Source organism: Nematolebias whitei, chromosome 13 (genome assembly GCF_014905685.2).
Source record: "Nematolebias whitei isolate Nwh7 chromosome 13, NemWhi1, whole genome shotgun sequence".
NCBI lineage: Eukaryota > Metazoa > Chordata > Actinopteri > Cyprinodontiformes > Rivulidae > Nematolebias > Nematolebias whitei.
This window is the reverse complement of record NC_056510.1, coordinates 44268132-44281886: the sequence shown is the minus strand read 5'-3', so window position 1 is coordinate 44281886 and position 13755 is coordinate 44268132. Positions and strand designations below refer to the sequence as shown.

Genomic DNA, 13755 nt, shown 5'->3' with positions numbered 1-13755 from the left:
TACCACATGAGGTGCGAATGACAATAAAGAAACTCTGACTCTGATGCTGCTGCCAAATCCTGTAACTCTAAGCAGTTATTATGAACTCGAAGAAAAACTTGTGAGGGAAAGTGGGATTAAGCTGCAGGTCACAAAAATTGAGTTAGCTGTTGCTAAAATGCTGGTTTGTTTGGTGTCTCAGTAGTTTGCACAATCCACAGTCGAGGGGGAAAAAGCATATAGACTGCAGAAAAGAGGTGTCATACGCACATTTAGAAGCCAAACAACATAACTAAGGTCCAAAATTTAACAAATACCAAAGGGATTTGCTGAATGACAACAGCACATCAAATAATACTCGAGCGACTGAGAAAAAACAGTAGAAGTAATATACAACCATTTTTAAAACAATTAGAGGTTTTTTTTGTTTATAGTTTTTAAGAAAGCTTAAAATTTCAGGAAAAAACAACTTTTTTTTTCTTTGGTACTTATGCTTTAACTTGCATTAACATTTTTTATATAAACATACAGACGCCCCAATATATCACAAACACAAATGCCCACTCAAAATATCAATATGTTAGTCGATGACACCTCTGATTTGTTTGAGCTTAAACTATATGTATGCTTCAAACCTGCCCTTTCTAGTGTATTCACAGGATCATAATGTGATGATCTTTGACCATGTTTAAATTTCAACATAAACCCAGGATGGCAGGACAACTGTAAATTGAAACAATTTAAAATAAAAGATACAAGATTTGTTTATCTATCGTTTCCTCATTCCTTTCCACACCCCTTTGTGACTTGCAGGGAACATACAACGGCTGACACTTTTTACCACCTAAACTCCAAATGGAATTAAATTTGACAAACAGTAGCCCCTCGCTTATTGCAGGGGATCCGTACACTGAAGCCCCAAGATAAGTGAACAACCGCAAAGTAGGAATACTAGTACAAGTAGTAAGTAGCAGCTTATTTTAGTATATCTATCCATACATCTATATATATCTATCTATCTATATATATTATATATATAAATATAAAACTCTTCCCACACTTTTGTAATATTCTAAACCATGTTTCTAAACTCTAAATGCTCTAAAAGAGACAGAATGTCATGAAGTCAGCTCAGCCAGTGTTCTCGGCCACGCCCACTTCTCAGCTGCAGATCAGAGATCAGCTGCAGGACGAAGCTTCTCCCCAGATGTGGGCTTTACACAGGTGCTAAATAATTTAAAATTATTTATTTTAAATAAAGAATTAGGGATGCACCAATACACATTTTTTTACTTCCGATCCCCAAATCTGGATATTGGCTGATACCTATACCTTTCCGATATCATCATTATTATTGATTTTACATGAGGTTGTAATAATCTCTTCTCTACAGTCAAGTACAATTTGTACAAATCTATTTAAAGTTACAGTTAACTTCTGCTAACACAAAACATGTTTCTTTTAATTCCTAGCTGTAAAGTGGATATTAAAGTGATTAATTTAAGTGATTGTTTAAAGTTATTTTATTTTATTTTATTTTTTTAAATAAGGGGCAGATATTATAAGAATATTTTTCTTCTTCCTGCACTCTTTTCATTCAATGTTTTTTTCTTTTTGGTGGTTTTGTTTATTTTTTCTTTTAAATGAATGAATGAATTAAATAAAAAAATTTAAATAAAAATTAAATGGCTTCAAACTAGGGGTGCACTGATAAATCCGCCGGCTGATTTATCGGCCCCAATTTCCTTAATTTTGGGAAATCGGACGATACTTTCATCAGAAACCGATTTTACCAATTGTTTTTTGTAGTTTTAACAACAATTGTCTGAGCATTTATATTTCAGAGCACTACCTCATGGCCACATAAAACAAGTTTGTATTGTTTCTAGTGTTCAAGGGTATGTTTTTCAACAAAATAATATTAGAAAACTGAAGGTGCATTGTGACCTTATAACATCTGACAGTGTCGCTTGTAAAACAAATCAGGATCGGCAGATCAGACTTTTTAGAAATCTGTGATTGGCCAGAGAACTGCAGTTGGTGCACCCCTAGTTCAAACACCTGCTAAGTTCATGATATAAACCAACAGACATGTTCCTGTTTTTAGTATTTTACATCACTTTATAATGTAGATGTTTTTGTTACGGTTTTTTTTGTATATAATTTTCAAATCATGTGTTTTTTTATGATTGTCTACTGTTGTCCTGATAAATCTCTCCTGGAGGGTAAACTATATCTTGGCTGCAAGTATCAAACTGAGAAATCCTTCATTTTCTACATATGATAGTGGTTGATCATTAATTATGATGAAGTTTAACAACTTCTCTGTAAACATTTGAGCTCCGGGGCTTCAGCGGGGTGCTACTCTTGCTCAACCCGAAGCAGGCGGTCTGATTTCGGTCAGCCCCGCTCAGTCTGCCCCTCCTCCGAGACTGGCAGACTGAGTGGGGCAGATTGGACGCGGCTGGCCGGGGTCGGGCTGCCTGCTTCAGGTTGAGCGACAGGAGTGCACCGCTGAAGCCATGGAGCTCGAATGTCCATCATAAAACTAACTTTACCGCAGTTTAATGTGGAGCTATGGCTCTGCAGACAGTGCACGGTGCTGTCTTGTTTTGTGGTGTTTCTAGTATAAAATACTTCCACACAGCGACATGTTTAGATGAAAAGTTTGTTAGCTGTTAGCCACAGTGCTGCTAACTCAGTCCTCACGTTGTAGCTGCTGCAAACTATGAACTGGATTTCCTGAATGTGAGGCGGGTCTTATTACTCTGGGCTCATGAGACGCCTCCGTTCAGGAAATCCATTCCATAGTTTGAAGCCAACCTGCATCATGGATCTGAAATCTCTACAGGTTGGATCGGAAAAATCAGATACGTAAATTATGCTGGTATCGGAGGCCGATACCGATACTGGATCAGATCGGCCCCATCCCTATAAAGAATCCATGCCGATCATGCGGCTTATCCATCAATCAGCCAATTGTGTGTAATGTCCAATCTTACTTTTAAAATCAACGAAAGAGCAAGTCCGCAAAAAACGAACCGCCAAGTAGTGAGGGACTACTATAGTACCTTCGCATAGTGGGTCAACCAGTTTGATGGTGCTAAGATGGTTCCTGGAGTCCGCCCACTCCCCCTCCGACTCGTTTGAGGCAGCCATGGCCAAAGTGGTTCAAAACATCAAAGTTCATGTTCAGTAATCCAGGTAAAAATCCAACAAAGTTAAGTAACCGGTTATCAATCAAAGTTGATCATGAATGAGGATCTTTTGAACCACTTTGGCCATGACTGCCTCAAACGAGTTGACGGTGGAGAGGGTGGACTCCAGAAACCATCTTAGCACCATCACACTGGTTGACCCACTGTGTGAAGGTGCTATTTACAAGACTGAGTTTGTTGTGGCTCCTCTGACTGATGAAGTCTTTTGGATGAAAGACAAACCGTTTCAACCACAAACCTGCCCAGAGGACCTGACTTAACTTTGTTGGATTTTTCTTCCCGCATTGTTGAGCATGAGTCAGGATAAAAACTATTAACGTTATATTTTTCTAGATCTACACTGCAGAAATACCTGAAGAGGCACGAAGGGAATGATTTGGACAAGGGAGACACGTCGGTTGTAAATCCGTTTGATAAAGGTGAGTTTATTTTGTTTTGTACAGATGAAGTCCCTGATTTTCTGTTCTTACTGTGTGATGTTTGTGTTTCCTGTTGCTCCAGTGGCCCAGGAGTTCAGTTTGTCCCAGGCTGCTCCTGCTGTGTCCAGCTCACCGCAGCCATCCAGCACTGTCCACATCCTGTCCTTGTTACTGCGTCTCCGGCAGTGTTGCTGCCACCTCTCACTTCTTAAAAAGGTGTGCACATGTTTGCTGACTGTTACAAGACTTCGATATTAACATGTCATGTGGACAACTCAAGCGTTTGTTCTTTCTTGCCTGCAGACGCTGGACTCATCGGAGCTGCAGGGTGATGGGCTCGTCTTGTCTCTGGAAGAGCAGCTCAATGCTCTGTCCCTCTCCTCCAATCCCTCACCGTCAGGCCCCAACCCTAAAGATACAGTGGCTCTCAATGGCACCCGCTTCTCCTCACAGCTTTTTGAAGAGAGCAGCAAGAGCACCAAGGTGGTTAACTGTGCTAGATAACACCCTAACAGGACAAAGTCAGGTCCTCTGGACGGTTTCTTTGTGTTGAAACGTGTTGTCTTTCATCCGAAAGTCTTCATCAGTCCAAGGGGCCACAACAAACTCAGTTTTCTAAATACCTTCACATAGTGGCAACAGGACAGTTACATCCTTAGTGCAAAAATATGATTTTTTTGACTAAACTAAACAACAAAAACAGTTAGTTTTAAATTATACAAATGATAACAGTTCCTCAAAATTTGTCATTGTGGTAATGCAGTTCATACAAAAAGGTATTCTGTCACGATTGATAGAATTTAAATGTTGTTTTTACTTTGGAAAGCTATTTTTGTGCTGTTTTGCCTAAAAAAAAAGTAATGCAGTTGCTTTTGCTGCCAAATCTTTAGATTTCTGCGATCACCTCTGAGTTGATAGCAGTCAGAGAAAAGAGTGACAATCAGAAAAGGTAAACCAATTCTTTAATTATATCACATTGAAAAGTATTTTTATCATCATTATTTTATTGTTTTCATAAAATTGTTGATTAGCATTGCTATAAGTTATGGATAATTGAATTATTGTGACAAATATTAAGACACCCGTTCCTTCCTGTGTACAGGTGCATCTAAAAAATTAGAATATTGTGACAAAGTTGTTGGGGTTTTTTTGTCAATCATTTCAGAAAGTGAAAGATTCATTACACATAGCAGTGTTTCCCCTAGATAACTTGCCTTGGTGGGGGCGTTCATCTTGTCCGTGATTTTTGTTGACGGAGGGTGGGGAGGGATAGACGGACGAAGACACGTCCTGAGTTGTGCAGCGCTGTTTATACCGGCAGTTTTCTAGTCGGGGGTTCTTCAGTGTGAGGGTTCAGCATGAGGGAAGAGACTGCCTTTAGCTTTTTAGCTTGCGCACCTGTATTGCGAATCGCTAGCTTAGCGTTACGTCAGTGCCGACAGGTGGTTGGGGTGTGGGGTGCATGCGGTTTTTTAGACGGGGCACTCGGTTCTGTTGACGGGACGGGGCGCCTCACTTGTATAATGGTAGGGGAAGCACTGCATAGGGAAATATTTCAAGCCTTTATTTCTTGAAGATTATTTCTTACTGTAGAGGCCAAGCTAATGCTTTAAGCCACTGAGGTGATACACCGGGGTAGTGTTGACGCACTGATTGTTACCTTGTCAGATGAATTAAAGTCAGAGCCGCCCTTACTCGTTGTGCAGGTCATCCATTTATTCTTTACATCTCCTCAGTGTCCATTTGAAGCCAGTACATATTTCCACAACACTTACACCTGTTGACAGTATTTACAGCATCTAGTTTCTTTAGCGGTCAAAAACTCTTTCCCCTTCTGGGTGGAACACCTGCACTCACAAAGAAAGGTTCCTACTATATAGACCGTTGATTACCCACGTGACCCATTCACAAATATATTCATCACCTGGTCCTACACTTATAAATAATGAAAAAACATAATTCAGTGTCTTAAATGAGAATATTCCACAGTCAGCTTTTGGTACCTTTGTCAGTGTGGGCAGGAGCCAAGTCCTGCTGAAAATGAAATCAGCATCTCCATAAAGCTCGTCAGCAGAAGGAATCATGAAGAGCTCTAAAATGTTCTGGTAGATACGGTGTTGACTGTGGACTTCAGAGAGCCTAGTGGACCAGAATCAGCAGAGGACATTGACCCAAACCATCACTGACTGTGGAAACTTCACTCTGGACTTGAACAACATGGATTCCGGACTTCTCCACTCTTCCTCCAGACTCTAGGACCTTGATTTATAAATGACATGCAGAATTTACTTTCATGTGAAAATGAGATATTCGACCACTGACAGACAGTCAAGTTCTTTTCTCCTCAGCACGTAAGACTCTTCTGATATTGTCTCTGGTTCAGGAGTGGCAGAACTTGAGGAATGAGACATTTGTAGCTCATGTCTAGGAGTTATCAGCTGATTAGGGTCTGACACCAGGAGTTCACATCTTCATAATCTTAATTTTCTGAGACACCAAACTTTTGTTTTTCATTATTTGTAAGCCATAAGCATAAAAATTACAATTAAAAATGGCTTGAAATAGTTCACTCATGTCTAATGCCACCCATCCATCCATCTTCCACTTATTCCGAAGTTGGGTCACGGGGGCAGCAGCTTAAGCAGGGAGACCCAGACATCTCTTTTCACAGCCACCTCTTCCAACACTTCTGGGTAGACTCCAAGGCGTTCCAAGGTCAACTGAGAGATATAGTCTCTCCAGCGTATCCTGGGTCTTCTCCCAGTCGGACATGCCCGAAGCACCTCCCTAGGGAGGCACCCAGGGAACGTCCCTACCAGATGCCTGAACTACATCAACTGGCTCCTCTCGATGTGGAGGAGCAGCGGTTCTACTCCAAGTCTCGCCTGGGTAACTGAACTTCTCACCCTACCTCTAAGGGAGAGTCCAGCTACCCTGCTGAGGAAACTCATTTCAGTCGCCTGTATCCGCGATCTCATTCTTTCGGTCACTACCCAGAGCTTGTGACCATAGGTGAGGGTAGGAATGTAGACCATCCGGTAAACAGAGACCTTTGCCTTACAGCTCAGCTCTCTGTTCACCACAACGGACCAGTACAGAGTCTGCAATACTGTGGACACTGCACCAATCCGTCTGTCAATCTCACACTCTAATCTTCCCTCGCTCGTGAACAAAACTTCAGATATCCTGATGCATGCTCAATAATCTTCAGATACTTAAATTCCTCCACTTGAAGCAGGACCTCACCCTCGACCTCAAAAGAGCAACCGTCAGAAAAGTGTGGATTGCCATGGGGACAGGACATCCTTGTAAAAGAGATTGATGATCTCAATAGATTTCTTCCTGGTAAAATAAAGGAATAAAAGAAAAATTTGGAGGTGCTGATTCTCATCCTTGCCGCTTCACAATCAGCTGCAAACTGCTCCAGTGAGAGCTGAAGATCATGGCACAATGAGGCCACCAGGACCGCATCATCTGCAAATAGCAGAGATGGAATCCTGAGGCCACCGAACCGGAAACCCTCCGCCAGCTGGCTGCACTGAGAAATTCTGTCCATAAAAGTTCCAAACAGAAACAGTGACAACAGGCAGCCCTGGCAAAGTTCAACTCCCACCTTGAAGGGGCCCAACTTACTACTGGCAATGCGAACCAAACTCTTGCACCACTTGTATAGGAACTGAACAGTCCATAACAATGAGCCCCCATTCCCGTACTCACAGAGCACCCCCCACAGTGTATCCTGAGTAACACGGTTGAATGCCTTCTCCAAGTCCACAAAACACATGTAGATTGGATGGGCAAATGCCCATGAACCCTCGAGGACCCTATTGATGGTCAAGAGCTGATCCAGTGTTCCGTGGCCAGGACAGAACCCACATTGTTCCTCCTGGATCTGAGGTTTGACCAACAATTGGACTCGCTTCTCTAGTACCCCTGAATAGACCTTACCAGGGAGGCTAAGGAGAGTGATACCCCTTTAATTGGAGCACACTCTCCAGTCTCCCTTTCTGAAGAGGGGAACCACCACCCCAGTCTGCAAATACAGTGGCACTACCCCTGATGTCCATGCAACGTTGCAAAGCTGTGTCCACCAAGACAGCCCCACAACATCCAGAGCCTTAAGGAAATCTGGATGAATCTCATCCACTCCCGGAGCCCTGCTGCCACAGAGCTTTGTAACTACCTCGGCGACCTCAGCCACGGTTATGGACAGACCAACCCCAAAGTCCTCCGACTCCTTCGTGGAAGATGTAATGGTGGGATTGAGAAGGTCAGAGAAGTATTCCTTCCACCTTCTGATGACATCACTGGTTGAGATCAACAGCACCCCACCTTCACTGATCATAGCGTTAGTAAAGTGCTGATTCCCCTCCTCAACCACCTGATCGTTTGCCAGAATCTCCTCGGAGCCGACCGAGAGTCTTTATTCAAGGCTTCACCGAACTCCTCCCACATCCGAGCTTTTGCCTCTGCATATGGTCCTCCAGTACTCCTCAGCTGCCTCCAGAGTCCCACCAGCCAACAAGGCCCGATAGGACTCCTTCTTCAGCCTGACAGCCTCCCTAACCCAGGGTGTCCATCACAGAGTTTGTGGATAGCCACCGCGAGATGCAACAACAACCTTGCAGCCACAGCTCAAGGCAGCCACTTCAACAATTGAGGTGCAGAACATGGCACCACTTGGACTCAATGTCCCCCGCCTCAGCTGGGATGCAGTTAAAGCTCTCCCGGAGGTGTGAGTTAAGGACATCTCTGATCGGTTCTTCTGCCAGGCATTCCCAGCAAACCCTCATTACACATTTGGTTCTGTCCGTCATCTTCCCCAGCCATCTGATCCAACTCACTACCAGGTGGTGATCAATTGACAGCTCAGCTCCTCTCTTCACCCGAGTGTCCAAAACAAATGGCTGCAAATGAGATGACAAGACTATGAAGTCAATCATCGATCTATGACCTAGGGTGTCCTGGTGCCAATTGCACTTACGGACACCCTTATGTTTGAACATGGTGTATTTGATGGACAAACTATGACTAGCACAGAAGTCCAACTACAGAACACCACTCAGATTCAGATTAGAGAGGTCATTTCTCCAAATAACATCCCTCCAGGTCACACTGTCATTACTTACAGTATGTGGGCATTGAAGTCCCCCAACAGAATAAAGGGAGTCCCCAGCTAGTGCACCTTCCAGCACCCCTGCCAAGGACGCCAAGAAGGCAAAATACTCTGAACTGCCATTTGGCGCATAGACACAAACAACAGTCAGAGCCCATCCCTCCACCTGAATGCACAGAGAAGCCACCCTCTCATCTACTGGGGAAAATTCCAACGCACAGGCACCAAGTCAGGGGGCTAAGAGTAGACCCACACCAGCTCGGTGCCTCTCACCATGGGTAACTCCAGAGTGGAATAAGGTCCAGCCCCTCTCAAGGAGATTGGTTTCAGAGCCCATGCTTTGAATCAAAATGAGCCCAACTATATCTAGTTGGTACCTCTCAATCTCGCACACAGTCTCAGGCTTCTTCCCCACCAGAGAGGTTATGTTCCATGTCCCAAGAGCCAGTTCTGATAAGCCAGGGTCAGAGCACCAAGGTCCCTGCCTTTGGTCACTGCCCATGGCATTATGCACCTGACTTTTATGGCCCCTCCTGCAGGCGGTGTGTCCACAGGAAGGCAAAACCCATGCTGCTCCCTCGGGCTGAGCCCAACCAGGCCCCATGGGTAGGAACCTGGTCACTAGGCGCTCACCGATGAGACCCTCCCACAGGCCTGGCTCCAGGGTGTGGCCCTGGTAACCTATGTCCAGGCAAGGGACACTGAGTTCTTTGATATGTGTTGTCTATCAAAAGTCTTACTAATCACTCTTTGTCTGGCCTGTCACCTAGGACCAATCTGCCTTGGGAGACCCTACCAGGGGCATTTATAATTTCCCCCCACAGCATAGCTACCCCCACAGCATAGCTGCCCCCCACAGCATAGCTCCTAGGATCATTCAGGCGCATAAACTCTTCCACCATGATAAGGTGGTGATTCAAGGAGCAGTCTTATGTCTAATGAATTTATATAAACGGTCTTATGTTGAATGTCTTATGTCTAATGAAGACATTAGTCTTATGTCTAATGAATTTACATAATGAGTTTCACTTTCCGAAGTGACTGACAAAAGAAATTTAACTTTTTCACAATATTCAAACTTTTTGGAGATGCACCTGTATTTACAAAATTTGAAAAGGAATTCACTGATCCTTCACTTGTTGTGCAGTGTGATTGTGTCCCAGTGGACCAGCATGCTCAACATTGTAGCAGTTCACCTGCGACAGATGGGCTTCAGGTACAGCGTCATTGACGGGACTGTCAACCCCAAGCGTCGCATGGACTTGGTGGAGGAGTTCAACACGAATGTGAGAGGACCACAGGTACATCTTAACCAAGTCTGAGCTGATGAGCATTAAGTTAAACAGTGACTACCAGTAGATTTCTTGTTGGTAATAAATGTGTGTACTTGCTTTATAGTGAGATGTCTTAATGATTTTCAATGACTGTTCTTATAAATCAATCTTAGTCAATATAAATTGACCTTTTTCACAAAATATAATTTAAAATAACATATTCAAGTCAGGGCAGCATGGTGGCGCGGTTGGTATTCAAGGATCCAAGTTTCTTTATTTGTCATACACACCGCATGTGGTGGAATGAAATTGTGTACACAGGGTCCCAGTTACATCAAGCAAAAGTATAAAATGTAAAAGAAAAACAGTAATAAGATCTAAGATATGAACTAAGAAAAATGTTAACTAAAAATACGCTAAGCACTAGTAGTATAAATAAAACAACAACAATACACCGAACAGCAGCACGAACATGAGTCTCTGTGAGCAGATGAGTACGAATAAACACAGCAACATGAAACAGATCAGCAGCAACATGAAACAGATCAGCAGTAACATGAAACAGATCAGCAGCAACATGATGTGATTTTTCACAGTGATTATCCTGGTAAGAGATTCATGAGTCTAATGCCCCTTTTCCATTAGTACCGGTACGGGCCGACTGGACCCTACTTGGCCCGGTTCTGAGGCTTTTCCATTAGTACCGGTACTTAGCACCTGTTACTATTTTCAGTACTCTTGGCTCTGTGGTTCTAACCCGAACGAAGAGGTACAAAAACGTGACGTCAGTACACTGTCGGTCACTGATTGGTCGGGGGCGGAGTCGGGGGCGGAGTCACTGGATCCTTCAGAAACTTTTCAAAACAATAATCCGCCATTTGCAATTTCTCGAACTGGAGCCGCAGCTGGACTTATTTTAAAGATTTTAAAAACAATACTGACAACATCTTGGTCTAATGCTGATGTGCTGGCATTTTTTGTGCTTGGTGGCCGACAACATAATTCAGAGCAAGCTGGATGGAGCTCTGCTGGTGTACCCCGATCCTCCCTCCGGAGACTCGGAGCGCCAGACCGGGCAGGACGTCATCTCCCCGGCTCCAAGTTCAGCTGGTCACCGCGGAAGATCCTTCGATGTGCCGACTCGGAGGCTCGGGTTCCTGATACCAGTCTTGTGTGCTCAGCGCCTCCAGCTGGTGAGAGGTGATGACGTCAATTTGAACCCTGCCCACTGGAACCGGTACTGAAAGCATAATGGAAACACAACCTGTACCGTACCGAGTAGAGTAGAGCCGTGCTGTACCGGTACTACAGGTACTAATGGAAAAGGGGCATAACAGCCTCAGGGTAGAAGCTGTTCCTCAGTCTAGTGGTTCTACACTTAATGCTCCTCAATAGGCCTGTCACAATAACAAATTTTGCTGGGCAATTAATTGTCTCAGAAATTATTGCGATAAACGATAATATTGTTAGAAATTTAATAATAATTAGTAATTACTGTCAAATTTAAGAAGAAATGTTCAATTTGTTTTGCGTACAGTGCCTTTTTTTCAACCACCGGATGCAGTGAAAGACTTTGAATGGATGGATAGTGAGGGAGCGAGCAATTTGTCTTTTTAAGAAAAATGGGAGGGAGGCCCCTTGATGTGACATGGGCTGTCTTTCATCGGTTCTCAAAATGGCAGACGCTCGGTGTGGTTTGAGCTCTTTAGCATAGCATTTTTCACACAAAACTTTTAATAAAAAAAATTAGGGGTGCACCGATTGCAGTTTTCTGGCCGATCACAGATTTCTAAAAAATCTGACCTGCTGATTCCGATTTTGGCTGATACCGATTTTATTTTATAAGCGACACTGTCAGGTGTTATAAGGTCACAATGCACCTTCAATTTTCTAATAATATTTTACTGAAAAACATACCCTTCAACAATATCCTAGAAACAATACAAACTTGTTTTAACTATCCATCAGGTAGTGCTTTGAAATGTAAATGAAGTTTAGACAATTGTTGTTAAAACTAAAAAAAATCGGTAAAATCGGTTTCTCATTCAAGTGTCGGCCGATTTCCCAAAATTAAGGAAATCGGGGCTGATAAATCAGCCGGCCGATAAATCAGCCCTGTGAATTTTGGAGCTTAGACAAGACAGAGGTTTTTTCCTGAGGTCGGCCTGTTAGGTTAGCTTATAGCTTAGTTTCTCAGATTACCTGCTTTTAACGATCCAAAAATACGATTTTGGACGATTAAAATAGATTTTAAAGAGAAAGCGAGAGGTCAGTGAAGAGCACCGGAGTTTAACTTTTTGTCATCCAGTATCTTGAGTGTGTGTGTGTGTGTGTGTGTGTGTCGGGGGGGGTGGGGTGGGGGCGTTGTTCTGTCTGAAGTCCACGACCTTCTCCTTCGTCTTGATGTGAAGGTTGTTCTTCCTGCACCAGCTCTCCAGGTGTTCCACCTCTTGCCTGTAGCTGGACTCATCATTGTTTGCGATGCATCCAACCACCGCTGTATCATCTGCAAACTTTACAATGTGACAGCCTGGATGGGTACCTGCACAATCATACGTGAGCAGAGTAAACAGGAGGGGGCTCAGCACACATCCCTGAGGGGATCCAGTGCTTAGGGTTATGGTTGAGGAGGAGAAGTTGTGGATCCTCACTGACTGTGGTCTGTTTGTTAAGAAGTCTAGTACCCAGTTGAAAATGGAGGAACTTAGTCCTAGTGTGAGTAGTTTGTCCATCAGGGTATGAGAGATCATGGTGTTGAAGGCAGACATTGTCCACAAAGAGCATACGGACGTAGGAGTCCTTCTGCTCCAGATGGGTGAGAGCAGTGTGGACCACAGAGGAGGTGGCATCTTCTGTTGATCAGTTCTCATCGTAGGCGTATTGGTGAGGGTCCTCGTTGATGTCGATGTTAGCTTTGATGTGGGTCATGACCCAATTTTCAAAGCATTTAGCGACTATCGGGGTGAGGGCCACTGGCCGATAGTCATTCAGACCAGTCACTATAGAGCTCTTTGGAACTGGGATGATGGTGGTGGTCTTGAGGTAGGTGGGAACAGTTGCCAGGGTGAGGGAGGAGTTAAAGATTTTGGCCAGCACCTCAGAGAGCTGATTGGCACAGTCTTTCAGCACCTTCCCGGGGATGTTGTCTGGGCCAGTTGCTTTGTGAGGATTAATCCTCTTAAAAGTACTCCTAACTTCTGCTAAGGCCATGCTGAGAAACTCTTCATCCAGTGGTGAGGTAGAGCTGTTGCATTTCAGCGAACAGGTTACCCTGGGTCAAATCCCGGTCCGGCGACCTTTCTGGGTGGAGTTTGCACGCTCTCTCTGTGCATGCATAGGTTTTTTCCGGGTACTCCGCTTCCTCCCACAGATCAAAAACATGCATAGAATAGAATTCAACTTTATTCTCATTGCACATGTCACAAGTACAAAGCAACGAAATGCAGTTTGCATCTATCCAGATGTGCTTAGCAAAAAAAAAGTATATATATTACAATATACAGTAAGTTGTTTTGAATATGCTTTAAGTATAAATATAAACAGGTTATGAGTGTACAGACTATGAACAGGTTATAAATATGAAGGAGTATAAACAAACTATATAAAATAAATATATATAAAAGTATGTGAGTACTTATGAAAAGTAGGTAGTAGATTTTGTGTACAGTATGTACAGTAGTGGGCTAAGAGATGAAAGTGCAAGTGGTGGTGTTTCAGTCCATGTGTTGTTGTGTGTATGAGAATACAGA

At 43.5% G+C, this 13755-nt stretch overlaps 1 protein-coding gene and 1 long non-coding RNA gene across 2 annotated transcripts in view; one reads left to right on the top strand and one right to left on the bottom strand.

Moving 5' to 3' along the window:
- The window catches only part of mphosph8 (M-phase phosphoprotein 8), a 133239-nt gene that overhangs the window by 111439 nt on the left and 8045 nt on the right, over positions 1-13755 (bottom strand). The window lies entirely within an intron of this gene.
- Positions 3547-4553, top strand: LOC119419723. The gene is made up of 4 exons (XR_005187268.1): positions 3547-3616; positions 3699-3832; positions 3920-4099; positions 4507-4553. It is a non-coding gene; the product is annotated as an uncharacterized LOC119419723 (long non-coding RNA).